This window comes from Talpa occidentalis, unplaced genomic scaffold (assembly GCF_014898055.3).
Source record: "Talpa occidentalis isolate TD23 unplaced genomic scaffold, MPIMG_talOcc4v2.1 talOcc4.16, whole genome shotgun sequence".
Taxonomy (NCBI): Eukaryota; Metazoa; Chordata; class Mammalia; order Eulipotyphla; family Talpidae; genus Talpa; species Talpa occidentalis.
Genome location: NW_023601653.1, coordinates 4,443,629 through 4,467,969, shown reverse-complemented (window position 1 = coordinate 4,467,969; position 24,341 = coordinate 4,443,629). Strand labels below are relative to the sequence as shown.

General features: G+C 47.0%; 1 long non-coding RNA gene across 3 annotated transcripts in view; it reads right to left on the bottom strand.

The window, feature by feature from the left end:
* Positions 1-16,953: 16,953 nt before the first annotated feature.
* The window catches only part of LOC119247239 (uncharacterized), a 16,866-nt gene continuing 9,478 nt past the window's right edge, over positions 16,954-24,341 (bottom strand). The window contains exons 2-5 of one of the 3 annotated variants that reach the window (XR_008552118.1): positions 22,462-22,566; positions 21,348-21,439; positions 20,584-20,703; positions 16,954-17,365 (exon numbers count right to left, since the gene is read on the bottom strand). This is a non-coding gene — a long non-coding RNA (uncharacterized LOC119247239). The remainder of the gene's footprint in view (positions 17,366-20,583; positions 20,704-21,347; positions 21,440-22,461; positions 22,567-24,341) is intronic. The other 2 variants (XR_008552119.1, XR_005125687.2) reach the window with 2 other exon arrangements.

Genomic DNA, 24,341 nt, shown 5'->3' with positions numbered 1-24,341 from the left:
GTGCCCAGGGCTGTTACACGGATCAAACGTAATAATGCGTAGAAAAAGGCCAATTGTGAGGGCCAGCGTGCTCTCCCAAGGTAATTCTACTGTATTATTGGATCTCGGGGTTTAAAAAGCAGCTGAATGGTATCTAAAACCTGAGTATGGTTGGATAGCACCTTTGGAAAAGAATATTCGAGAACTTGGGGCCTACCCTCCGTCAGTGATCTAGGGGGCCTTCCACACTGTCCGGTCAGAGCACACCCACCTGGCTGGAGCCGGCGCTCTGTTCCAAGGACTGCGTCCATTCACCTTTCTGGAGCGAGGCTTTCGCTCTTTCTGAGCTCCTCCACCCCCGGCAGAGTCACCTTCCAAAATTCTAGCCAAGCTTCTAGGGCTGGCTCCAGCCCCCCACCCCCACCCCCCAGCTTTTTCCCAGACAGTGTGACTCTCTCTCTCTCCCACACTCACTTCAGCCCAGAGTTATCAAGGTGGGTACCACGTTCCCTGAATCCACCAGGCACTGCTGAAGGGCAGGGCAGGACCGGCCTCTGCAGAGGCCTCCGCTCCCCCAGGAAAGGCCACGACATTCCAAAGTGGCGACCACAGGGGACATTCCAAAGTCGTGACCACAGATAGGGCGAGAATTCACAGGCGAGTCTTCGGGGAAGGCTGGTCTGGTGTGGAAGTGCCCTTAGTGGCGGGCGGAAGGTCCCCAGGTCTTGGACCGGGGTTATAAAAGGGACAGAAAAGTCCACAGCTGGTGAGCACATGTGGCGCCTCATTATTCTCCTCTGCTTTTCTGGACGTTGGCAATGTTTTATATTTTGAAATGAACAGAAGAGCCCATCCCCTCTAGAAGGTCATGAGTTGAGTAACTTTCATTGGAATTTGATTTTCAGCCAGGTTTTCCTGTACTTGTATTGGTGACCATCATTCTTGGCCTTCCTGCGTGGCTGGATCTTAACTACTCAACTCCTTGGTCAGACTGTCTCCTTCCAGCCACGCTGCTCTGCGCCCTTGTTGAGAGAAATGCCTTGTGCAGCGAGCGCATGGTCCCTTGGAGAATGAAAAGCACCTCTTTATAGCACATTAAGAAAAAAATCCTTGAGTTGTTTTATTATTTCACTACTTTATTGTTGGCAGAGCAGAAATACCCCCCCCCCTTTTTTAGGAATCATCTCGAAAACCAAGAGCCATATAACCACTGCCAAGGGTGTACTAGGTGCTCAATAATTCTTAAAACACAGTGCGCTCCTAAATGAAAAGCAGCTTCAGTGCTTTAGAGCAGACAGCCGTGGCTCTAGTTCCCAAGGGCTGCTCTTTCGTGTTTATCAGAAATCATAGAGGAAAATGGGAACTGGGGGGCAAGATCCCACACTGTTATGGAAACTGCACTGATGAGAGCAGATTGTCATTGTGTTTAGAGTGAGCTGACACACAATTATTTGAGGGATTTATTGTTATCACAGATTAAAGCTGTGTTGTGACTATAGTAGAAGGTTGGCCCGGCGCCTCCCTGGGGTGCCAGTTTTACGATCCCTCTGCTCTTTCATTGGCAGCCCAGGCCCCCAACTGGGTGCCATGCGAGCCTGGCACAGACCCTCACCTAGAGCTCCAGCCAACTTCCCGAACAGCACACCTCCTCCGCTCACCTGCCGCGTGCTTCTTGTTCTCCAGCGCTGCTCCCTGAGTTCCGGGGCTTTCAGTAAGTTAAAAAGGGAAATATAGAATTACCTCGCTCTATCCGTGTGTTAAGTGTTCTTGTAGACTCAAATGAGAGCACTTGTACAAATCCACTTGAACTCTTTCTTAAGATATGCTAATTTTTTACTCTCTTTGATTGAACTGTTGACCTTCTGGAGAGAGGACTGGTTATTACCTCAAGTGTGTTTGGAACTTTCCTTGCTCTAACCATTCTAAAATGTAATTAGCATTAAGACATTGTTGTAGGAGCACATCACCTAGGGCTAGGATCTCATTAGACAGCACAGACCGAGCACAAGTATGTGCCCGCCAGGCTCAAAGAAATCTCCCAGGAAATCCAGGGCGTTGGAGGAAAACTTAAAGTGGGTGATTTCAGGAGCCCTCGCTTGCTCCTCTGTTTGATTTGTTTAAGGATCCAAACATAAAGACTGTGGTTCTGTTGTCTGTAAAATGAAAGCAACTCTTTTCTCAGAACTCGGCTTATGCAATGTGGCTGCTGCCGCCAAGCTGGGTCAACTAAAACCAAAATACTACATTGTGGAGCTCTAGCTTTTTCCTCCCAGAAATACAGAGCACTTGAAGGCATCATTCCATTCATCCCAGCAACAACAGATGTTCCAGAGAATGAATATTCTCCAGGAGGTAGTTAGCAAATATGGGAAAACTGAGGCCTGAGGAGGTGCCATAACTCAGGTTATTCGGCTCCTCTGTGAACGTTCCCCACCTCTGCTACCATAGAAAGAGCTCTTTATTCTCTAAATTGCAAATCACTTCATGCTGCCTGCTCAGTTATTTCAGTGCATGCATCCAAGTTTGGGACCAATCCCAATGGTTATGAAACCTTATATGAATAATAATGAAGCTCTTCGTGCCTGTGATCCCAAAGGTTACTGTCTCTGGTTCATGGCAGGGCACCCTGGGTGCTCTGATCAGGCCCTACCTGATTGGAACTTTCCAGAGAAGCCTTGCTTGATTCTGCTGTCTACCGCATTTATAAACCTATAATGCATTTTAATGCTCAGAGATGTGTCATAGAGACAATGATTTCTCACTATTAGAATAACATTTTCCCTTAATTGCAAAAATATTTCTGACCTGCAGTTATTCTTGTCGTGGCTGTGTGCACAAGCAGAGTCTTGCCCGCCTCTCCAATATATTAATGATGTATTAATTAGCTTCCCAGTGCTGCCCAAACAAGAAACAGAAAGGATTTCTCTAAATCATGAAACGTGAAATGAAGGTAACAGTCTGCTAATGATTTTTAAGGGCAGTATCAGCATTAGGTTGTGCAGCAAAATTTAGGTCTAATTTTTGACAAAAGATCAGAGAAAACACTACTCAATTAATAAAACATTTGTTTAGCACCTACTGTGCACGAACTCTGGGAAGCAAAAAAGGCTCATAAAATTGCCAAATTTAGTTTTATGGTCTAGTTAGAAAGCAATAAAGGTCAAGGTAGGATAAGTGTTTTGATTTAGTGTCAATTAGCTTAAATAGATTAGATTGAACCATATGAAACTGACCTTGCCTGACAGTTTTTTACCAAAGGAAGTGCAATTTCATATAATTCAACACCGGCTACTCACATGGTATACTATTCATTTTCTTTCTATTTTTTTAAATTAACTGATGCACTTCAAGTTGAAGTTGTCACTATTAGAAAGTCAATAGAAGGTGATATGGGTCAGAGATGTGAGTCCTGTATTTTTCATTTCTTTATTTTTGTAGATTCAAATATAACACGTATTTTGCAGCTTTAAGGTTTCTGATGATCCGGACGCCTTATTTGGTTGAGAGTCACAGACACGGCTGCTTTCTCTCCAGGGTCATGTTCCCTAGTTCAGTTCTTCACGCCATTTCCTTTGCGACCTTCATGCAAAACCATCATCTCTGTCCCCCTTTTCTGCAGGGATGTTTGATTGCAGAGTCCTCCGCCTTTTTTGAAATGTTTCTCTAGAAGAGATTAAATCAACATCGAGCTGTGCCTGCCTGTCTCTGCATTACAGGATCCTGGCACGCAGAACAGATTGCCATGCAATTTAGTGGATGGTATTCGGTGACATCCATTCTTCTAGCTCCTTCAACATCTAACAAATACTCACCAGTCCTCTGCCAAATATGATGCTGGATAAACAAAATATGTACCTTGATATAAATACAAATTTAGCACTGACCGTCTCCCAGACACTGCTCTAAGTACCCACATGCATTCATCTGCTTACCCTGCCCCAGAGGGTAGGGCCCATTGCTCTGCCTGTTTTAAAGATGAGGAAACTGAGGCCAGAGGTATTAGTGGAGCTCCTAAAACCTAAACAACAAGCCGAGGCACCAATGACTTTTCTGGTTCATGGTTGGGGGGTGGGGAGGACATGATACATTGCAAAGCCCATGCTTTTCCCAGACCACGAACTCAGCGTGACAAGTGGCAAAGTCAGCAGTGGCTCCTGATGCCCTAAGACAGTACATCTCAACGAGAGCCCATGTGCATAATATCAGAAAACACTTGCACCTGTCATGCTGCTTTTCCCTCAGGACCCTAAGATGTGCTCCTGGGATCCCTCACGCACACTGGGCCACTGGCTGGCCAGGACATTCTTGCAGAGTCACATTTCACCCCAAATCTTATCACCACCTGCCCAAGAGCCAGCACTATCAAGAAAATGTTCACTCATCTTCCCGTTATGCCCAATGTGTGAATGCTGATAGCACATCTAAATTCGAAGAAAATCAGCAGAAGCCATCTCAGTCAACCTGAAAAGTCCAGTGACTCATTCACACCCTCCTTGGGCTCCTGCTGGGCGCCCCAGTTCTCCTGAACCTGCCTGCAGTCTGGGGAGCAGCTCCGGGCCTGTGCACACTCTCCCCCACGGGTCAGAGGAGCGCCGACTTCCTTCTGCACGGGCTTCTGAGCCGCTGGGCAAGCTGCCCCCGCTCTGCGCTGGCGCTGACCCCGCCACTTATGTCCCCAAGGCAGGCAGAACAGGGTCGCCTTGGAAAAAATAACAGGGAAGAAGATGCTGGCTTTTCAGCCCCACGAGTTAATTCCATCACTCTGGAGGGTAAATCATAAAATCTAAATTTGACTAGATTTATGTCAGGTCTTATAAATACATGCACACATGTGGACGCTCAAACCACAATGCTCCCTGCCAAGAGCAAGACAGGAGCTGGTAGTTGGGCTCACAGAACAAAGAAACGAAAGACGGGTACTGTCACCTCTCTACAGGGGTGCACATGCACACAAGCACACACATACGCACAGGCAAGCACACACAAGCACGCACATCGGTGTCATGAAGCCCACAAGACAGTGGTTGCCCAGGTGAAGAAAGGACAATGAGTGCATTTAAGGATTTTCTTGCTTAAATGTAAACTAGCCTCAGGACCTTTTTCAGCTTTCACGAGCTTGGCTTTAGGCCTTTGTCCTCTGAGGGGTTCTGCCACCTCTTCTAGCTTCTCATAGTGAGCACAGGAGGTAAGAGCGAGGCCTCAGAAGCCAGACAGCTCAAGCTAGAGCTCTAGGCATGCCGTTCCCTGCTTTGTGACCAGAGTTACTCACTTAACCACTCTGTGTCTCTTTCCTCATCTGTAAAATGGGAATAATACAGCTGACTCCAACCCAGGTGGGTAGCTGTGAATGGTCAAAGTGCTGAGAACAATGCCTGATTCGGAGTATGCTCACAACACAAGTGAGTTATTTGTAATGGAAACTTGAAATGGATTCACACACCCCAGGAGAGATCCACTGGATTCTTTTTTGTTTTTGACTTTAATCTTTGAAGCACTTTCATCACATTTTTTTTCTTCTTTTGTGTAACTGCAGAGGAAGTTCAGCTGTCCTTGGAGTCCAATCCAACTCTCCATTGAAAACCCTGATTAAGTCTCTTCAAGTTTCTCCTTTGCAGTAAATGTTGTAGATGATTTAATCATTCTATTTCTCATGCTTTAATCATTTATTTGAGCTTCTTAACGACCTCCAGATTCAGTGCACACAAAAATATTGTTGAGGAAAATTTGGTTTTGCAAGTATAATGATCCTGCATTGAGCATTAGCTCAAATGCATGAAGGCCATTGTTCATGAGAGCAAAATCAAGTTCTTTGCCATATTGGTCAGGTGTTGGTACTCTGTTACGTTGCCACGGTCACCTAGTTCTCAAAGGCATAGTTCAACACAAGCTAAGTCCAAAGCTAAGTCATTCCTTTATTCATCAAAGTCACTTAGGGCTTGCTATATACCAGGTACTGCTCTAGGCTCTCTAAGATGGTCAATCAGATATGCCCCCTTGGAGGCACCTATAGCTTGAGAGGTAAATGAACCATTGCAAAAGTCTTCCATTAGATGCTGGGCTTGAAGTGAGATGGTGCCAGGGTACCCTTGAGCAGAAGGAGGCAGACTTTAGCTCTAGTTGGTCCAGCTGGCTGCACAGAGAAGGTGACTTTTGAGCCATAAGAAAGGGTAGCAAGGATTGAGGGGAACAAGGAGAGGATTCAAGGAGGAACACTGAGGAATGATATGCATGTGGTGTCTCCAGGGAACCTTCCCTGGTGATGGCATCCTGGGCCCAAGACCTAGGATGACCAGGTCACCGGGCTTAGGTTTGGGTCACCAGGCCAAGAAGCTTGACCTCCACCTACAAACATAGGGTTTTCTACAAATCATTCTAGAAACGATGATAAGAAGAGAGTGCAGGCATTTGAGCTTAAGCTGGGGAGATAAGGGCTTCAGGGTTAAGGGGGATGATTAAAAAGTCTGCCCTAAGGAAAAGGTAATAGAAAGAGAGGAGTCCATTTAAGGGCTATGTAAATGAGAGGGATTAAAGACCCTGACAAAGATGGATGGACATGAAATTTTTGGAAGAAGAGGCAAAGAGAGGGATGAGTCCAGAAGCAACTGTAGATTTCTAGTGTGGACCACAGTGAGGGCTGTGCCCTCCCCCATGGAGCAAATGCAAGGGAGCACCAATCCTTGCCCTAGAAATGCAGGACAAAGACTAAGGTCCTGCTGAAAGTCAGTGACCAGCACCAGCCTCACGTGAAAGAGGAATATCTGTATTTCTTCCTAGTTATTCTTTCAAAAATACCCCCAGTATATGAGTTAAGAAAAAAAAATCATGCAGGAATCTTCGTTTTCTTAATTCATGCAGGAATCTTCGTTTTCTTAATTTTCTGGAAATTAATTTTCCAAACACAGTAAGACGTTAGCTTACTTCAGTCTTCTCTGCCTGACATAGCGCAGTACTGCTTATTTGCTTACTTCTTATCTGTCTCTGCCCACTGGAAGATAATCTCCAGGGCGCCAGGAACCCTGTCTCTTGTTCCTACCTGCTTCCCCAGCACCTAAAATGGTGTTTGACTCATGATAGGTGCTCAGTAAATATCTGTGGAGTAAATGGATTTCCATGTGGATAAAAAGAAACCACCTTATCCTTTACCAACAGAGGGGAGGGAAGAGGAAAGAGAAAAAAATCTGAACTTAAAACGTTTTTCATTAACAGATTCAATTTGCCAAAGTGGAGCTGAAGTTTAAAAGCTATTTTTCTTCCTGAAGTTCTACTTCTGGGAAAATCACAGCTGCCAGCTTAGAGGGTGCCCGGTTACGCGTTCTGCACAGTTGTACCTATTGGCAGAGCTCAGCTTCCTTAAATGCTGTTGGATCAGTAAGGAAATGGTGACTTTCCTTATTGATTTAATGCCAGTTCCTCTTTCCTGAAAAATCCCGAGTGTTGCTCAATGGAACATGTACGATAAAAACTGAACATTGGCGGCCCAGGGGCCGGGAGGCGCTCATGCTCTGGGCACATGACGTCCCGCCGCCTGTCCTCTCAGGCTGGAGTGTTCACTCTCCTTCCCCTTGAAACCAGCAGAGTGGTTCCTCCTCCTGCTGATGGCACAGATGCTTCTTTTGATCTGCAAAAAGAGCTCATTCCTGGATGAACTTTAAGCTCCAAAGGAGCATTTGTAAAATCCTGCTTATGTATCGTGGGAGAAATGTTTCCCCTTCTCACTATCCCAAAATATTTGCCCAGACCACTTTCTCCAAGGGAAAGGGAATTTCAGGGCACAGCACACTGGTCGCAGTAACTGTCCCGTCCCCCCCCCCCCCCCCCCCCCGGGGCTTACTCAATAATCCCCTAGAGGCACCGCATAGGAACTCTGGCCTGGGCCAGTGTTTAAACACCTGACCTGTACCCCAGCTCTTGTATGTATAAATAAATCGTCAAAAAAAAAAAAAAAAACCCCAAAACATAAATGTCCGGGACTCTTTGCTAGATCCCGCAAGCAACAAAGAGGGGTTCCTTGCCTATGAGGCTCATAGATTAGCTGGGGCAGCGAGTCATGAATCACAGAGTGAATTAACAGTCACTAGTGAAAGAGGTGCCCAGGGTTTGGATGAGGCCCAGGGTAAGCAGACAGCACCCCCAAGGAGGTGGACTTGAACTGAGTTGGACCTTTAGTGGGGGCTGGAGTGAGAAAAGGCAGTGGTAGGTGAAAGGTACGGCGCGGTAAAGAACAGCCAGGCCAAGCTTCCTTGGGGGAAGGGAAAGTTTATTGCTCCCGGGCGGACCTCACAGACCCAAGGCGGGGGTCAGTGGAGTCGCGCACGTTGTTAGGGGAACGCAGGGTTTTATGGGGTGAGGAGAGGTCAGGCGGGAAAAGTTTGTAGGGCGCGAAAAGGTTCATGGGGCAGGTAGAGGTTCTTTGTCTGAGAAGAGACTCGTAGGGGGAGGGGGGAGGCTCACTGCCTGAATCCTCCAGGCAGTATCCGCATTCCTGCCCCCCAGGTGGGCTTCCTGGTTGGCTTCTGCATTCCCGCCTCCTGCATGCACCTTTCAGTAGGAACACTGGGGGAGCCCATTGCTGGGGTCCCACTGGCCGAGGTGGGAGTTCAGGCAGGTAGGGTTGGGACCACCTTGAATGCCACACTTTGGGCCTGAGTCTCTAAGTAAAGTGGAGCCGTTGAGTTTTTGAGCAGAAATGATGTGAGTTAAGCGACGCTTTAGAGAAACTAAATCAAGCTGGGTCTGTGCTGTGAATTTAAATGGGGGTGTTCAGACTCAAGATAATGGGACCTCTCTCAGGCTCGCACAGCAGGACACTCCCTCACACGACATGTTCCTGTGACTGTGTCTGAAGAGTCCTGTGGCCGTGCTTGATGCGCCGTCTGTGCTGGGAGTGGTTGTGCTGCCCGGAAGAAGCCACAGCCTCCACTTGGGCCCCGGGGGTCCACAAGCCAACCTCAGAGAATCCAGGCAACACAGAGCAGGGGAGTTGGGAGGAATCAGGGCATGACCAGATCTCCTTGACAGCCCCCTAGCAAGGCTCCCAAAAGCGGTTCAAACTCTGCTTTTGAAGTGTGTGTGCTCAAATTCTAGCAGAATCCAGAAGGATTTTGGCCCTAAGAGAGCCAGATCTCCTTTCCCTCCTCCAACCCCCCAACTGCCCACAGAGCCAGTCCTTGCCTGAACCCTCACTTCATCTCTGCCTGCCTGACACCCTCTGGCTTCTAGTTCTCAGCTCACGGCCAATTTCCTGTGACCTGCCATCAGACATGCTGTCCTCTTTGTCTGAAACCCTCTACTGCCCCTCCCCTGGGGAGACTAAACTCTCCTTGGGTCTCCCTGCAGCTCTATCTTTGTAGCCTGCCTCACTTGGAGCTCTCTGCAGGCAGGGAGGCAGGAATGCATCCTGACTACGCACCTCGCAGCCCGGAGCGTGGCACATACTAGGTGTTCAAACGTCCTGTGAATGAATGAATAAATGAATGGCATTGCCTTCTCGGTGCCTGCATTCATTTAATCAATATTTATTGAGCAATGACTGACGATCAGCACTGTGGTGGTCACATTTAAATGTCAGAATATACCAGTGCACTCACACTCCAAATTATGCATGCATAAATTATGCATGTGGAGTGTTAACATGCACACGCAGCAGAGGCCCCGTACCTAGCTACAAATACCAGAGCCGGCAAATGCAGTCAAGTGTGTGCCAGATGTCCCTGAAATTTACAAAGAACCCAGAACCAAAAATGACAGTTAGCGCCATAAGCCCTGTAAAGGAAAAAAGAAAAAATGCAAAAGAACAAAAGAGCCTCCAGCAGAAGGAAGTGGCTATGGGTTTTTCTCTGCACTCTAGCCGGGGGTGGGGAAGATTTATAAAAGCATTCTATGCTGAGCAGGTTCATGTAAGCCTGAGTTCCTCAAGGGTTGGCTTTAGGAACTGTTAGGAAAATTCACTGCCATGCAGGAGTCGGGGATTGTTTTTTATTCCACTGGAAATTGTTAATGGGGACTGCATTAGCGGCCCCTTATCGCTCTGACTGATAGAGACAGCAGGTTCACCCAAGCAATTCTGGAACTCTGATCACTGCCAATTAGGGGAACATTGTCTGGCTGACATAATCAAGTGAGTATAAATATATTTATCGTGATTGGAATGGGGAAGGGAGACAGCAGAAAGATTGAGGCAGAAGCTGCCCCACCCCCACCCCGGCCTGGTAGGAGGCGGCTCCAACTCAGGCGTCTGTCACCCAGGGGTCAGCAGAGGTGGCCGCTGGCTTCCTGGGGTGGAATGCACGGCGGAGAATTCAGAATTAGAGCTGTTTTTCCCAGAAGGGACCCTGTCTCTCCTTATTTTCCCTTCTCATTTCTTCCCCTTTTTCACGTTCACTTGTGCGGAAGCTCGACAGAGGAGAGAAGCCAGATGCCACGGTGATCACATTTTAATCCTGCCTTGTCGGCCACGCTGCCCCCGCTTAGCTTATCTGCAGTTCAAAGTGACGCTGGGGACAGCTGCAGGGCCAGCCCGCCCTGCCTCCGGGCAGCGGGTTTCCTTCACCGCCAACTTGGGGAACCTTGGTGAGGTCTGCCTTGTGTCCCAGAACTGGGGTTGAAAGACCCCGATAAGAGTTCCCTGCCGCGGCCTGGATGGGGGAGGGGTTTCTCGCCTTGAAACGAATGACAAAGGAGGCATGTTTAGTTCGCATCTGGTGGTGTTCTTGTCTGGCTGGACACGCGCTCACATGCAGGCCGCTGAGATCCAGCCCCAGACAAGGGCTGGGGTCGGGCTCCAGCGGTCCAGGCTGCCGCAGTGGGTAAGGCCCACGCCAAAGGCTGCACCCTGCGAGTGTCCAGGGGTCCACGCGGGCCAGCCTGCCCAAGCAGGGCTGGTGAGTGGATTGCTCAGCCCTTGTGATGTGCTGTCCTGTCTGGGCCCTTTCCGGGAGCTGCACCAGAGGAAGGAAACCCCTTCCTTGCCGCCTCTCCCCTCCCGCCAGGTGGTCTTCAGAACTGCAAAGGCTCCCAACCCCTCTTCTTGAATTTGACAAAAACTGTTTCATTGGGGGTGGCACAGATATGATCTGCAATGATATTAGAAGGAAGGTGTCCCTGCACGAAATAATTAAGGAGCAGGTGTAGAGGAACGTCCGTTACCTAGATCACCGAGCAGACAGGCCTCTGACCGCCTTATTCTGTCTTTTCATGCTAAATTTTTCCTTCTTCACTTTGTACTGGCTGCTCAGAAAATTTCAAGGCCAGGCTCTTTGCATCCAGTTACCAGAAATTTCTATCTCCTTTGCTTCTCCAATGTTAATGAAGGAAATGCGTCTTTTTCTGGTCTTCTACCTCTTGCCAAATATATCATTGGGTTTTCTGTTTGCACGTGTTTTGGGATCAAGAGCTCATTTAGCCCCAAGGGAGAAAGAAAGTTGTTCCATAGTTTCCGTTAATAAATTCCCACTTACAGTGGAAATACACTCTGTGCTAATAAACAGGTTATTTACCATCGTGCATCGATTTTTATTTCCTTGAAGCAAAGATTTCTTGGTTCTTTCTTTTTGTTTGATTCTGCTTATGAAGAATGCACCAGTCTCCTTGGGGTCTTTTTGCTTTGTGAGCTGGTTCTATGAAACCCCTAGATTTATTGAGGAGCCTATTGTGTTGGGTCCTGTGGTTCCTTGGAAACCCTCCCTGCTTGAAAGTTGAATAGAATCACTCATCTGAATGTTAACCCCATCCCAATCCACTGGTTTTCTGCTGTCTAGATGGGTCAGAAACTTCTATCATGAGGGCAGCACAAGCCGGGCTTGCCCTCTGCAGGTGGTGAGACCTGGGCTGTGTGGCAGGGCAGGCTTGGGTGCATTGCTTCTCTCTGCTGAAGCTCGTGTTCCTCCTTCTAGATGCTGATGGCCCCCACAGAGCAGTCTGCTCTTGTTCTCCATAACGAGATTAAGCAAAGACGACAGGGAAGAGCCTGGTCTAACACCAGAATATTGGTGCAAATTCCATATGGCTGTGAGAAGCTGTTTTTGGCCTGACCATCCTGATGACTTTTAGTGTTGCATTCAATTCATGTCATTTAAGCATAGGGATAAAAACCTCTCGAGCACACAAAGTTCTTGACCTGGTTGGACATTACATCTTAAAAAATTTAAAAAAAATTTTTGATTTTTTTTTTATTCTGGGTACGTCTTGCTAGAAAGTAATCAAAAAGAAGACAGAATCCAATTAATAGGATTGCACAATGTCAGTTTCCTGGGTTTGACATGTACTAAGATGATATAAGTTACCACCTCTGGGGGAAGCATGCTGAAGAGCACAAGGAACCTCTGTGTACTACTTTTTGTGATTTCCTATGCGTCTATAATGATTTCAAAATAAAAAGTTTAATAAAAGACAGAGAAAGACCGGAGTAACGATTAGGAAAAATGAGTGGTCCCTGGCTAGATAGATATTTACATTCTGTCTCTTTCTCCCCTTGCCACATAAGATTTTATGAACAGTCAGCTATAGTAGCCAGGGCTCATTTTTCTATGAGGAGAAGAAAGAGGTAGAATGAGTGAAGAGAACCTGCCAACATGGGGCTAGAAGGCCTACGGCCTCTCCCCACCCCCCTTTCTACATAAATTTTCCTGCTGCATCCACACGCACCCTGTCCTCCTTCCTTCCCACCCAAGGGAGATGACTTGCCTGCTGTTACACGTGAACTCCTCCACTTATGCAAGGCCTCCATCCCTTCCTGCTCTTTCCAAAGACTCAGTATTTCTACGTAATCTCCCATGTGAGCTCCTTCCTACTGAAGGCTTTAACAATGATCTGTATGGGAATGTTATCTGTATGGGAATGGCTCCTCAATGTACCTATCTACCCAGTCCTTATTTAAAAAAAAAAAAAAAAAAAAAAGATTTATTTATTTATTTATTTATTTATTTATTTGTACATACAAGCACTGGGTACAGTCAGAAGCGTGGGAGGGTGAGAGAATTCACCAGAGCCAGAGTGGGAAACAGAACAGGCAGACTGAAGAAATGCACTGCTGAGGGGAGCAGCCGGCGCGGCAAGAGAGGTCTGCGTGCCATGTGGGACCCTTGCCGGTGGCCGGGGATCTAACCGGCACTGCAGAGGCTGCGGGCAGCTTCACCGCCAGGGGAGGCCCTCTTCCCAGCCCTTTTTACTGAGATCCACCTCTATGACTGTAGCCCCTGACTGGGAATCTCTACCCAGATGATTCACAAGCATTTATAACTCCTTCCAAATTATCTTTTCCTCCTCTAATCCCTTGTCCATGATAACATCAGTACTATTACCCTACTGCCCACAGCAGAAATCTGAGTTCCATCTAGACCCGTGGTGTTCAATATGGCAGCCACTGATGAATGGGGCTATTAAATACCCACCATGTAGCTGGTCCAAATGGAGATGTGCTGGAAGCATAACGTACATATCAGGCTTAGCTCAGGAAAAAAGAATGCAAAATCAATATTTTAGACTGATTTTATGTTGAAATGATAATAGTTTGGATAGATTGGGTTAAATAAAATTTACTGTTACTTTTTAACAGTAGAATATTGAAAATTATAAGTTTGCCTCACATTCATGGCTTGCCTTGTATTACTATTGGTCACACTGCTTTGACTCTTTGTCTTTCTACCACTCCCAATTGATAAAAAATTCACAGTGATTCCCTTGAGTTGAGATAAGGGACAATATTAGTTCAGCACATAGGCTGGATTTGAATCCTGGTTCCACCACTTTTTATACATGAGAACTTAGGCAATTGTTTAAGGTCTTTGAGCCCTGGTTTCCTCATCTGTCAAATGGACATATTAATAGCTCTTGCTCCCCAATTCTTAAGTGTCCCCAATTCTTAAGTGTCATCATTTCCAGCCAAGACTACTGTAATAGTTTCTCCACCTCCGGTTTGCCCTGCCGTCCAGTCGTTCATACTGCCACTCAAGTAAACATTTCCTAATGCAAATGTTACAAAAATTTTTGGTTTCCCATCACTCTTGGGCTAAAGTCCCAAAACCTTTGGCATGCTAAGCAAGACCCTCCATGATCTGCTCCATCTCCTCGGATCACCCTCCCATCTCATGCCACAAGGGCGGAGGAACCACCTGGGCTCCCCAACTCCTATTTGCATGAACAAGTCTCTCTCTCTGTCCCCTATTTTCAGCAAGACTTATTTCAATTATCACCTCATTTGGGAAGCTTTCCCTGGTTCCTTCCACACCTGTCTCCATCCAAGGCTATATCAGAGGCTTCTTCTTTGGGCTATTTTTCCAGTTGGGGTTGGCTCCCTTGGGTTGACTTCTTTGTCTTTCTTATAAGATGGAGCCTATCTGAGGTCTGGGATGGGCTCTCTAGAGCATTCTGTAGCTCCATGCCAAGTGCAATGTCCGAACTAAGTGGGACCCAGTAACTGTTGAGCAAAAGCCCAAGGCCTTGGAGACAGTCTTTAGAGCTACAAGGAGAACAAGAGCTCAGTGAGGTCAAGCAGCAGGAAACTTGAAGGCTAGTGCGAGCAGAAATCGCCATTTCTTAGCCATGGAGACAGAGTTAGGAAAGAAAGAAAAGAATCACAGAGGATTTGAAAGGAAAAACTATAAGAAAGAGAAGATCACAAGAAGAACAGAAGCACATTTGGTACTGTTGGTGGTTTAGTAACTTCCTTTATGATGTTCAAGAAGAGACAAGTCTCCAGGAAGACAGGACGAGGTGTCGGCAACCAATTCAAGGATTATTTGTCATCAGGACCAGATACATGGGCGATATGAATAAATGTCAACCTGGTGACTACGTGATGGGACTACTAATAATTTAACTGGGGCTGATGCCCAGGAATTTTTTTTTTTTTTTACTGTGGTGCAAATGCCAAGCATGGAAAAATTTGACAAGTTATAGAAATGAGAAAGCAGATAGTGAATTTGAGAATAACGAAGTGAAATGCCAGAAGAATCAGGAGGGAAATATCTGAATACGTAAGAGGGCTCAGAGGGTTCCTGCTTTACCACAATAGGGATTACAAGAAAATTCACTTATAAAAACAGAAATTCCAATATATGAGACCTCCTTGTCAAAACACACAGTATTCCAGAATGCACAGTGGTAAAAGCGTGCCTTTTGACCCGCACAATATTAAAAGTTGCAAATAACACAAGAGAGGTAGAGAAGTATTGATGGGAGAGATGACATTTTGTGGCTCACAGGATGTTCAAAGGAAAAAATTGGCATTTCTACATGTACCCATAACTTGCCCAAGAACACCTACTGGCTTCATTCCAAGACCCCAGGTCTCACCCCACCAGTTAACCTACTCCTCAATCTTCAAGTCAGAGGTCATATGAAACAGGCATTGTGTGAGGTGAAGGGGCAACAGGGAGAATCCAGATGAGAGGGAGAAAGCTCAAATGACTCCTTGCCATCCTTCTTAGCAATGCACCCGACTACCACTTGGAGATTTCCGTGGAGAAGGGAAACATTTGGGACCTACTTAGGCTAGAAAATGACTTGTTTATCTGAAATTCAAGCTGAACTGGGCACTCCGCATTTTATCTAGCAACCCTTCCTGATGAGATCTACATTCTGCATCCATCTATCCACCCATGAGTCTCAGGAGTTGGTGAGGAATATGCATAAAGTTAGCTGTAATTAACAATTAATAACTAGCTAGTTGGCAAAGAGTGCCTTACAGTGTGCTGGGCACTGTAATAGGTGGTTTAGATGGATATTGGAAGCATTCTTCACAAGAACACGAGACCAGCACTATTATTATTCCTGTTGTAAAGATGAAGAAACTGAAGCTCAGGGAAATTAAAGAGCTTGCTCAGCTTGGGTCACCCCATGGTTATGGCAGAGCCAGGATTTGAATTCTGGCAGCCTGACTCCAGAGCCCAGGTGCCTGACCACCTCACTGGATATGGCAGCAGCACTAAGCAAGAGATAGACACGTCGAGTGCCCCCAGAAGAGTAAGAGAGCAGGCCTGAGTAAGACCTGAAAGGAACAGCTGTATTTAGGACACCTGCTTTAAGTTAGAAAAGTATGCCCTTAATTTTAAGCAGATGTAGACTATAATGGGCTCACCCTTGATTAGAAGAGCACCAGATGAATTTCAGCCCCCACTGCAGCCTGAACCAGGAGCCCTTGTGCAGTGAATAACCTGTACAACTGTACATAGCAGCCTGTGCTAGATGGCAGAAGGAGAACCAGTGCAGAGGCAAGAACACAGATGGGGAACTCGGAGAAATAATGAGAAACCATTCACTACACACATTTGCATGGGGTAGGTGGTATTCTAAAGTCAATTTAGAGAGCTGGGGTAGGGAAGAAATTGCTGTAGTCCTGGAATGACAAGAGAAGACTTGTGTGGATTTGGGAGGTAATGAGACAATATGACATTGAGGAATTCCGAATGAGAAAGCTTCAACAGGGGGGCCTTTGCTCCATCAAGCAGGTGGGAGAAGGTGAGGGAACAGCAGCCCATTTAAAAGGCAAAACAAAAGGAAGCTCAACAGGCTAGAAAAGAGCACAAGGAACAAGGGACAGAAAACACAGAGGGAAAGTGTGTAAGGATATGAACTTCTACTTTGCCTGTCCCTGAGTATGGTTTTGAAGGAAGCGCTGCCCCTGCCTGGTTTGCTTTCTCTCCTAGGGGGATATCAGACTGGCCAATAAGGAGAGGGCCATGGGCTCAGCTCAGCACAGCTGGGTTCCAGCAAAGCATTTGGTTGCATTTTCCCTGACACACCAGAGAATAAAATGAGAAAAATAAACTGAATAATAACCACTCATCCCGGTGGATTTGCATTGAGTCTCAAAAAAGATGGATTAACGCCAACATGGAGGGAGTTTTTGGGTAAAGAATTTGAGGCCAGAGATAACCGGTGTGCACAAGAGCACACAGCTGGTGAGCAAAACTCAGCTCTGCCGGATTCCCAAGGCCACATTCCATTCGCTGTGGAATAAAACCAAGACACCATTAAGTTTGCTCATGAGAAGAGTTGGAAGGGATAAGCAGAAAGAAGGGGTACAACTCCACCCCCAAGGTGATCGTGATGGACTTAACCATTAGCCCATGGGAGGAGGCAAACACAAGACGAAAGTAAAAAAGATTAACTTGAGCCTCATTTGGAAAGCCCCCGTGATGTGGAGAGGCTGGTTGGACCCTTTCACATTAGGAAGTAATGCCAAGCATGCACAAGATTCTCAAAACCCACCCTACGGACAGAAGAGTCCAGTGGCTCTTACTGCTCGGCCCAGGTCAGCCCAGATCTGGAATGCTGGGTAATTCTAGTGACGCGTCTGAAGAAGAGTGACAATCTGAGGTGTAATCAGAGGAAGGGCCCAGGAGAGCAAGGTGTCTGAATCCCGTCTCTCGGAGGTTGAGGGGGGAACCTGGAAAATTCAAGGTTAGAAACAAGCATTTGGACTTGTATCATTTTCATATCCTCTTGTTTCCCTTCTCAGGGCAGAATGCAGATGGCAGATTAGAGTGAGACCTGTTTCTTGTTAAGGTATACACAGTCGCCGGGCTGCAAGCCTCCCCTCCCATCACTCCCTCACCTCCCCACACCCTGTTCCTCTCAGCCCCGGCCTGCGGGAACAACTGGACCGACTCTCTGGGTCACTTCCAACTTTGAGACTCTAAGATCTAGGGCCCTTAAACTGGTGACTAAAAGGAAAAAGAACTACTTTGAATGAGGCAAATGCAGGTACTCCTCTGTTTGAGAAAACTCACAGGAAGACCTAACTTTCTGAAAAATAACAATATTAATTTTTAAAGATTTGTTTATTTATGCATACAAGAACTGGGGTGCAAGCCAGAGGTGCGGGAGGTGAGAGAGGCAGTCATTTGTTGGTTCACTGGTCTCAAACGCCTGCAAAGTGGGCTTTAGCCTATACAACAGTTTTCCTTGCTTCCTTCTTTAAAACTACCCCTGAAAAGTTGGAGGTAATTTCATTTTTATATATCAAGTCACCCCAAAAACAATCCTACTGTGAACAATCTTGAGTAACAAATAATTAAAATTGCTGGGGCCTCCCTGGTGGCGCGGGGGTTAGCTTGATAGCACTGTCTTTAACCCGAGTTCAATCAGCCGGCCAGGGAGGAGCCCACATGGCGCAGCAGACCTCTCCTGTCTCCCCGCTGCTCCCTTCACCAGTGGATTTTGGTAGATTCGCCTGTTCTGCTCCCCACTTTTTCTTTGGTGAATCCTCTCACCCCTCGCACCTCTGGCCTACACCCCAGTTCTTCTAAGTACACACACAAAAAAATACAAACCTAAGGTAGCAGAGAGCATGACACCAAGTGCGCTGAGTAACGTTACAGCGCTGGTGAGAGAGCAAGAAGGTGGAGGCTTTCAAATATATGATAACTGTATAAAAGCTTGCAGAGCCCGAATCAATGGAAACCAACATGAAGGGCCCAGGAGAACAGACCAGGAAGACCTCATAACATCCTGGTGATCCATTTGAGGGGAAATCATGATGTTGATAGAAAATAGGAAGTGAAGAAAACAAAGCCTGGAGATTTGGAAAATGTCTGTCTGTCTGTCCACCTCTTTCTACCCTTGTACTCACCTCTGGCTCTGCCCCGCCTGCCTTTCTCATGAAATAACTTCTGGTTCTGGGTGGGGAGTTTGAATGCTTCATTCAGGTTTGGGTTTTGCCACCAGGGTTCACAGTATTGCTTTTAGGGAACAATCAGGATAAAATGGCAAGGACTCCCTGCTTCTCCCTCCAGAGTAGGACCGGATGGCACCTCCCCAGCCGGGTTGTGGGCACCTGCTGTTCCTCTCTGCTTTGTTTCAGATGGATGTTTGCTTGGGGTCACTTAAATCAGTGAAGTGTAAGAGATTTGGAGAGAAAAGCATTTGGGGCACACTTTTACTAACTAGATTTATGGAAAGTTACAAATGTTTTAAGGAGAAAGAAAGAGAACTTGAATACAGCAGATTCTTACGGGGAAAGTTGACGGTGGAAAGGTTAGAAAATGGGGGAGGGAAGGAGAGCAGAAAAGAAAAGAAAGAGTGAAGGAGCAGCTTGTAAGTTTATTAACTGAGATTGTTTCCATTTCAGCAATTGCCTTAGAGCGTGTGATTGCTTGCTCTGAGGTCAGCGGGTTTATTGCAGTCTTTGCCTCTTAGACCAAAAGGTAATGGGCTTGAATTTTGTGGGTATGTGAGAATTGCTCCCCTTGAATCCTTGGCTGAAGGACAGCCCCCTGGGAAGGCTCGTGGCCCTAAGCTAGTTAGTAATTATCCTGAGGCGTGCAGGACTTTATTTGACTGGTGCCCAGAGGCGGTGTGGTGAAGAGGTCAGGCTTAGGAGCCAGCAAACAGGGACTGCGATGGCTTGTTGCCTCAGTTTCCTGGCTATGAAATGTGGTGGTGGTAGCAGCGATAGTAACAGCGATCACAATGCATATTGCAAAGGGCAACCATAGTGGGTTGATAAATGGGGCGTTTAGTCTTAAGTGTTCCTGGTCCTCGACATCATGGTGCTGGGCTCTGGCGTCTCCCTACTTGGCTGCCCTGGGGCTTCTGCTTAAAGAGAGCAATGCAGTTCTGAGCTCTGAGCAGATGACAGAGTGCAGGTGCCAAATCAACACCCCACCTGCCCCGCCCTTTGGCTGGTGCTGCCTTTTCTCACTGCTACTGGGGAGCTTTGGCTGCCAGGCTGAAGACGCTGGGGCCCAGCAAGGAGGGAGATGCTACTTGCCTAAGTGGGGACAAATCATAAAAACTCAGAAGGCGAATATGCTGGGGATTGACACTCTCTCAAACCAGTTTTGAAACGTCTTCCTCTCCAAGGAAGGACAGTAGATAAAGGAGATGTAAAAATGCTTTGGGGAAAGAAACAAGAGCGCTGGGCTGAGCCCTCCAACCCCATCCCTGCAGCACTGTGGGGTGAGGACTGTCATGTGAGTTCTCAGTGAAGGAAACGAGGTACAGAGAAGTTAGGGTTCCCCAGCTACCAAGCAAGCAACAGCCCTGAGAGCTGAAGCCCTGAGCCTCCACCTGCAAGACCTGTGAGGCTCCACCTTAGCCGGCAGCCCCGCCTTGCAGAGAACAGCAAGCGAGGTAAAAGGGACGGAATTTACTCGCGCTTGATAGATCGTGGAGATTATGCTTGAAGAGAAATTTTCTTTTTTATTTTTGTAAAGATTTATTTATTTATGCATACACTAACTGGGGTACAGGCCAGAGGTGCAGCGGGTGAGAGGATTCACCAGAGACAGAGTGGGGAACAGAACAGGCGGATCTACTGAAATACACTGATGAGGGGAGCAGTGGGGAGTCAGGAGAGGTCTGCTGCGCCATGTGGGTAGCTCCCTGGCCGGCCTGGATCGAACTCGTGCTGCAGAGGCTGCGGATAGCTTCACAGTGCTGTGCTTAACCCCTTGCGCTACCAGGGAGGCCCAGAAATTTTGTTTTTTAAAAAACTTTGAGGGCAAATGAGATTGTATGTGATGTGCTTTGAACTTAAAAAAATAAAGTAAGAAAAGAAAAGGAAAAAATTTTGTTTTATAAGCCACAGAGGTACTGATTAGAGTAAGGTCAATCTACTACTAAAAAAAGTTTTAAGTAGATGAAGAGCGAGGAATAGATTACCAGAAGGCGGCAGAGCAGAGACAGGTGGTCGTGGACATCACTGGGCTCCTGGGTGAAGCGGGGTGGGGGGCGCCTGGCCAGGGACAGCCCCAGATTTGTCTCCTCTCTCTCTACTTCCCACTGGAAAACAAAAGTAAAAACCAAAAACCTTAAGCAGGAAATGAGGAACCAATTAAAAACGAGAAAAACATCCTTGAGACCAATGAAATCTCCCTAATCCACAGGGAGAGGCCAGCCCCCGCCAAACAGCAATTTGATTAAACAAGGATAGAAGGGATTTAGAGGCACTCTCCGGTTTTGTAAAGTTTGTAAGTCTGAAATAAATTTATTGGGCTTCCAAAGCTAGTGCATTCTAACTGGGGAGAGGTTTCACCTTGGACGATGGGAAGAAATCACAAGACCAAGGGGTGCCTTTGGGCTGGGGATCCCCCATTGGGCAGAAGCACTGAGAAATTGATCTGCAGGGAGGCGGTAGGAGAGAGAGAGGCAGCAGGTGGTCAGGTGGACAAGTCAGCCTTCCCAGGGGTGATTCCAGACTGAGCCCAAGGCCCAGATGGGAGGAGAAAACAGCCTTGTCCCCTGCCCACGTGCTCCTGTCTCACCCAGGTCACCTGCCAGGAGAGGCTGCTCTGCTGCTGCTGTCCACAGAGATGAATTGTCACCTGGGGGACACGCCTGCACCCCAAGATGGGGGGCAACCTGACGGCTTCTATTCATAAGCCATTTTCTTGTGGGCACCTGCAGATCAGCCACCAGGCAATTACCATTCTTGAACAAATTGTGAAGGGTCGCTTGCTCCAGTCGCTGTGTTCACCCCGGCCAATCCTGGACTAAGGAGGAAGAAGTAATGAGTCACCTAGGGACAAGAGGAAAGTGAGAGGCCGATACTCAGAACCATTTAAAACGGAGGTTTTTAAAGGGTACTGAAATCTCAGCCAAGGAGCCAGAAATGGTTTGGCAGGGTGTTTTTCTTGTCTTCTTTACTTTGGTTGCACTAAAATCAGGAATATTTATAGCCATGGAAAGTTCACCTGTGGAAATAGACCAGGGCCTCCTGAGAAGGCTATTTATGGCCCTGAGGCCCTGAACCTAAAAAGAAATGACCCCACACCCTAATTTGGGAGGTCCAGGTAAGCTGGGTGCTGTCGTGGTCAATCTTTGGAAGCGGAGGTGGGGGTGGTGAGGTGGGGGGGGGCGGGCAGTCCCAGTGCCTGGTTCCGCACCCCTGGCTGTCGCTGCAGGGCACCCCACCCCCACCCACCTCTGCCCCTGCCACAGACTGGAATCTCCAGAGAAACCAGAGGTAGGGTCTTATTAGAACAGTATTTGAGGGTCTCTGTTTTGAAGGCTCCTGAGGGTGAGTTAGAAATAAATCAAGAGCAGGGACATTAAAGAAATGTGTAAGGCGTAGCAGACGTCACGAGAAGGTCAACAATTCCATAATGAGCAGCTGATGAAGAGGTGTCCTGTAAGTAGGGGTTCTGAGTGTTTCAGAATAGAGAAAAATGCCATTTGAGAGCCCAAAATGAGGAGAGGCCAGTCCGTGATCTGCTGGCCATGCCCAGCTTCCCCCAGCCCCTGACTTTCTTTTCCAGAATATTTAAACAGTAGTTGATGGGGGCGGGTGTGTGTGTGAGTGTGTGTGTGTGCGCGTGTGCGCTGGGGGTAGCTGTCATCTCACACTAAGGAATCGTCAAGAAAGGCCTTCTATGCCCTTTCTCGGCAGCCTGTCTACCTGTGCCCATGTCCAGTGATAAACTAAGGGAACCCCAGCTGGAAAGTCCAGGTAGAAGAGAGCGCACAGCAGGGTCTTCGACACAAGTCATGGATGCAGAGTCAAGCGCAGGAGGGAGGGACAGTCACTGCAGGAGGAGCCACCTTTCCAGGGTCCTCTGAGGAAGGGAAGCCTCAGACAATGTGCAGGAGCAGATGACTTTGGCTGGTTTCCGTTGAAGCCATTCTACATTCCTTGCACTTTGGACTCTGAAATGTTAAAGATCGGCTGTGATTAGATGCACAAGAGCCCAAGAGCCAGTGAGGACAATCCCCAAACCTGTCTAGATAAAACTTGTGGGGACTCAAGATTCAAAGAAAAGTTACTTGATGGACTGGATGGTTTGGGGCGCACCATTGCCCTCTATTGGATCTGATAAGTCAGGCCATCTGTGTGGGCGTGTGTTTCAGTAGCTCTGGCTGAGTTTGCTGAGAAGTCAGGACCCCATTCGATGGCGATGAGAATTGGTCTGTGTCAGTGGGTCCCTCCATGTGCGGCCGGTCTCTGAGGAATGAGTTACAGCTGCCACGGACCACAGGTCATTTATCACATCTTTATTCATTCAACACGCATTTCCTGAGCGCCTATTAAGCACTGGGTACCCTAGGGCATCGAAGTGTAAGTCACAACTACTACCACCACCATTTATTGAGGGCCCAGCGTGTGCCAGGATCTTTAAACACATTAACACACAACAGCCTATGAAGCAAGTGTGGTGATTCCCATTGGTAAGTGAAGGAAGAAACAGCACCCAGGAGGCAAATGGCCCTGGTCCTGCCACTCATAAACCCATGACCGGTCCGCTAAGCACCAACCCTTCTCCTCAAGACATTTACAAAGTTTTGGGACAAATGAGAAATAGATCTCAAGGTCTAGATAGAGGAGTAAGGACACAAACTAGAATCAGGAGGTCAAATTCAACCCATCATCATATTTTTTTGACCATGGGCTAAGGTGGTTTTTTAGATTTTTAAATGGTTGGGGGAGGGGGAGAGGCATAAGGAATCAGAATAATATTATTTTACGGCATGTAAAAAAATTATAGAAATTCAAGTTTGAGTGTCACCAAGTTTTCTAGAAACCTATTCGTTTCCTAGTGGCTCAGGTTCCCCACTCCAGCAGCACAGTGTGGGGGTCCAGGCATGGCTGGAGAGACTCTCTGGCCCTCAGACAGCTGGTGTAGGCTCCAAACTGGAAGGTTCCACATCAAGAGGACAGGTTTTTAAAAGCATGTTGGGGGTTAAAAAGAGGGGAAACTAATATTTATTTAATGCAGGGTGCAAGTTGATATAAGGGGTGTACAGGTGCGCTCGGTTTTAAGACTTAATGCACGAAGACTCCAACTTTAAAACAAATAAATTAAAGGCAGCTATTTGCATAAGAAATTTTCTTTTTCACTTTGTAAAGGATTCACCACAGGGTTCCTTTCTAGAATGAGCCTCCATAATGCATACTAATATGATTCCATTTACAAATACTCTATTCATAATAACTTTTCAAGAACATATCTATTGTGTGCCAGGAGGTTTCGCTATAATCATTTTTTCCTGGCCGTGTAAGGATTCCTACTTCTGAAAAGTAATTGAGCTGACCTTGTCAAACCAAGGGGGAGGAAGCAGCTCTACTTTCCTGTGGTCTCTGGGAGGGGTTTGCTTGACAAAAAGAAAAGTAATGGATTCCAAGTCTCCTCATTACGTGAAGCTAGATGGCTGGTCTAATTTTACATTTTCTAGCTAAGCTTCTCTTGGAAACTGCAGCCAAAGCCCTAAAATGTGAACATCTCTCTAGTCTGTCTCTTCGCTTCCTACCCAAGATAAATTAATAAAAATTATATTTGTTGCTAATGTCCCATTAAATATGCTATAAGCAATACTTAATGAAGAGCACTGTTGTTCTTCCACCGCCCCCCCATTGTCTTAATTGAATTACAGCATAAACTGGGGTAAGTCATTTGATATTCAAATTAGAGCTCTCGCCTGCAAGA